This window comes from Urocampus carinirostris, chromosome 7, assembly GCF_059441175.1.
Source record: "Urocampus carinirostris isolate Australia breed hairy pipefish chromosome 7, RoL_Ucar_1.0, whole genome shotgun sequence".
NCBI lineage: Eukaryota > Metazoa > Chordata > Actinopteri > Syngnathiformes > Syngnathidae > Urocampus > Urocampus carinirostris.
The window spans coordinates 24,402,266-24,406,950 of NC_142355.1; positions in this window are offsets into that span (position 1 = coordinate 24,402,266).

Consider the following 4,685-nt stretch of genomic DNA (forward strand, 5'->3'; position numbering starts at 1 on the left):
TGTGCACCTGCCCACACTTGCTCTCCTACTCTTCATTCTGAAATTCTACAGAAGTTAAATTGATCAAAATATAATAATTCATAGTCATAAGAGTATTCATTTAAGAAAGAGTTGATGGTCTAGACCAGGGGGGGATCAGGTAAGAACACCTGAGTATGGTGATTTTTCTCGGAAATTTGTAACTGGCATTTGAAATGATTAACATAGACAGTATCTTTAAATACACGATCAATTCTTCCTTTTAAAATCAGTCTATAACTTATTTATTTAAATCACTCAGAGCCCTTATGCAAGGCAGATGTTTTAGTGGTTGACTGAGCCTTTTTAATCCTTACTTCTGATGATTACAACCAAGTAATAATAACATAACAACAACATAGCAATAAAATAATAATTTATTTCAGAAACGTGTGTCAAACTAGTAACCCATTGTGTTAATAACAAAGAAGTAGTTCTAAGAGAGGGACAACCCCTTTTTGCAAGAAGATATTTTTGATCTCTAAAACCACCATCTTTGGATAAGGTGCTTGAAATACTGTGAAAATACAAATTCATTTTTGTGTCAAGAGGAAAAAAACTCTTTGTCTCCATGAAGTAATTTTCGGTTTAAAATATTTGTATTTTTCAAAAAAATACTTTAAACTGCAATTCAAATGTACTCAAGTTCATTGTTCTGGGGAACCTGGAGCCGATTTCAATACTTTTGGCTAATTGTCGGAAAATAATTTTGATGTGTTTGTTCTCAGGTTTGGCCACAGTGACTTCAGGCAAGGGCATGTCAATCGCATTTGACTATGCTCAGAATTGTTTACCTGTCTGTTCAAGTAAAAATGTTTCAATGGGTTAAGAAAATACATGTGTACAGTTCATGGATATTTTGTATATTACCCGTACACAAACATACTGTTTAGATAGATAGATAGATAGATAGATAGATAGATAGATAGATACTTTATTCATCCCCGCAGGGAAATTCACATTTCCAGCATCATCCCTGTGCTGAGAAACAAGAATAAAGCAAAAAGAATACAATATACAAATACCCAATGTGACGTGCTTATACCCACTGTAGCGTGTTCTATATAGTATCTAGATAGTGCTACACAGGATACATATTGCAATAAAATTCGGTAATATGCAATGTATGGGGTGTGGTTTAATGTGGGCCTTTACTCTGCCGGGTGGAGTTAAAGAGCCTTATAGCATAGAGAGAAAAGATCTCTTCAGTCTGTCCGTGGTACAAGACAGTGACAGCAGTCTGTCGCTGAAGCTGCTTTTCTGTCTGGATATAATGCTGTGTAATGGATGTGATGAATTGTCCATAATTGACCACAGCTTTTTCAGTGCCCGTCTCTCAGCTACTGTTGTCAGGCTGTTTCACAATAGCATTGACTTTCTCGTTTAGTGCAATTCAAACAATTTAAACTAAATTATACATATATTTATATATATATATATATATATATATATATATATATATATATATATATATATATATATATATATATATATATATATATATATATATATATATATATATATATATATATATATGGAGAGCACGGCGGCGCAGTGGTTAGCGCGTGTGCGGCACAGTTCTAAGGTCTTGGGAACCTCCTGTGTGGGTTCAAATCCAGCTACCGGACTTCCCGTGCGGAGTTTGTATGTTCTCCCCATGCTTGCGTGGGTTTCCTCCGGGCACTCCAGTTTCCTCCCACATACCTTTCAGGTGGATTGGATGGTCCAAATTGTCCTTAGGTGTGAATGAGCGAGCGAGTTGTCTGTCCCTGTGTGCCCTGCGATTGGCTGGCAACCAGTTCAGGGTGTCCCCTGCCCACTGCCCGATGATTGCTGGCATGGGCTCCAGCACCCCCGCGACCCTAAACAAAGTCAAATAAATCGAGATAGGTAAATCAGAAAAAGCAGATGTGTGGCATGTTTTATGCAGAGGATTGACTTAAATGTGTATTCGAATGAAATATTGCTGTCATGTCCTGCACGGTTGTCATGGCGCCCAGCTGGCCCCGCCCCTTGACACCGGCTGAGACGCATTGGACTGATTGCTCTTGGAGTACTTAAGCGCACTCATTTGTACTGTGCATTGCTATAACGTTTGTTAAACCTGGTTAAACTCCGTGAGACTTCTGTTAAAACCTGTTAAGTGCCTAGTTCTGTGAATCTGCCAGTATTTGATCCTGTTTTGTTTTTGGTCCGATCCGGTTGTTTGTTTTTGACAACTTGTCTTTTGTTTGGATTTCTAATCCGCTCCATGACCATCGATCCCTGGATCGAGTGTGCGCACCCTCCTCATCCTTCATCCAGCTAATGAGATGATATATACTGTATATATAGATATAGAAGAGCATTCCACAGCACCGGTGCCCGGATGGAGAACGCTCTCGAACCAGCAGAACACTTCTTTGCTCTTGGGATCACCAGAAGACCGGCACTCTCAGATCGTAGGCTTCGGACCGGGACGTAGGGGCAAATCAGATCTGAAAGATAAGAGGGAGTAAGTCCATGTATGATTTTGTACAATACTAAGAGAACCTTGAAATCACATCTATGGCTAACTGGGAGCCAATGCAGGTTAGCCAAAATCGGTGTTATGTGATCGTACTTTTTTGTCCTAGTTAAAAGCCTCGCTGCGGCATTTTGTACCAGCTGAAGTGACTTGATTCTAGACTTCGGGAGAACAGAGAGTAGTGCATTACAGTAATCAAGACGGGAGGTGACAAACGCATGAATTATAATTTCCGCATCAGACTGAGACAGTATTGAGCGGATTTTAGCAATGTTACGAAGATGGAAGAAAGCGGTTCTAGTAATTTTCTTTACATGCATTTTAAAGGATAGATCAGGGTCAAATATGACACCTACATTTTTAACTGAGTCACTCTGTGTGATGTGACATTTGTCAATGTTCACAGCAGTTTTTGAGAATATATCATGGCATTTAGATGGACCAATGACTAACATTTCGGTCTTTTCAGAGTTAAGACGCAAGAAATTGAGTGACATCCAACGGAAGATATAGTTGAGTGTCGTCTGCGTAGCAGTGGAAGCTGATATTGTACTTGCGAATAATATCACCTAATGGAAGCATGTAAATACTGAAAAGAAGGGGGCCAAGCACTGAACACTGCAGAACACCGCAGGTAACATTAAAGGGCTCAGATGTCATTTCACCATATTTAACACAGTGCGTCCTATCTGAGAGGTAGGATCTGAACCACGAGAGGACGGTTCCTGAGAGACCAATCCATTTTTCCAACCGTTCTAGTAGGAAATTGTGGTGCACTGTGTCAAAAGCAGCACTAAGATCCAGCAGCAGCAAAAGTGATGAAGCGCCAGAATCCATTGCCAGTAGGAGATCATTTGTTACCTTGATCAGAGCTGTCTCAGTAGAGTGGTTAGCCCTGAATCCTGATTGCATGGATTCAAAAAGGTTATTCTCGGATATGAAAACATTTAGCTGCTGTGCCAGTACTTTTTCAAGTACTTTAGAGAGGAAAGGTAGGTTTGACACAGGTCTATAATTACTTAAGATTTCTGGATCAAGGTTGGGTCGTTTCAGTTGGGGTTTAATAACGGCGGACTTAAAAGCTGCTGGAACTACACCTGAGGAGAGTGATATGTTTATAATATTTAGAACTGAAGGTCCAAAGACACCAAAAAGACTTTTAATAAGTGAACCTGGGAGCGGGTCGAACTGGCAAGTTGTCGGTTTGGCCGCATTCACCACCTGTTTGAGATCATCAAGTGACAGTTCACTAAAACCGGACAATTTCCCAGGACAGCCACCCTGTCGTGCATCTGTAGATTTCAGCCCTTTAATATGTGTGGTATTAATAATTTCTTTAGCAATTTCTTCCTGTATGCATTGAATCTTCTTAGTAAAGAAGACCATTAAGTCATGAGCAGAGTGCGTCGAACTATCTGCAGTAGTCTGTTGCCTTGTAAGCGATGCTACAGTTTCAAAAAGTGCTTTGGGATTGTTCTTTTGAGACGCAATCACCTTCGAAAGATAGGCCGATTTTGCAGAGGCAAGGGCCGCTTTATACTTTATCAAGCTGTCACACCATGTTTGATGGAAAACCTCAAGCTTGGTAGTGCGCCATTTTCTTTCCAATTTCCTGCATTCTTGTTTAAGGGTTCTAGTTTCATCAGTAAACCAAGGCGTGCGTCTTTTAGGACGTGATTTTAGCTTCATGGGCGCTATTGAATCCAGGACACTAGTCAGGGTGGTATTGAAATCATTTATGAGTGAGTCAATCGAGCCATTGTATGAAGGAAAGGACGCAACTGCTCCAGGAAATTGTTCAAAGAGCTCAGAAACTGTGCCAGTGCTTATATTGCGTCCGCTAAATCCTTCAGCTTTTTTAACACTACTTTTAGCTAGCACCTCAAATGTAACTAAATAATGATCCGAGATAACGGTAGTACACGGTAACACCATAATGATTGAGGTTAAAACTCCTCGAGTCAGAACCAAGTCTAGCGTGTTTCCATCTTTATGGGTTGGCAAATCAACCAGTTGATTAAAACCAAATGCATCAATTAGAGACTTAAACGCAATAGTAAGTGAACTGAGTGGGGAGTTCATATGAATGTTAAAGTCCCCCATAATTATAATTTTGTCTGCATAGGTTACTAGTTCAGACAAAAGTTCAGCAAATTCGTCT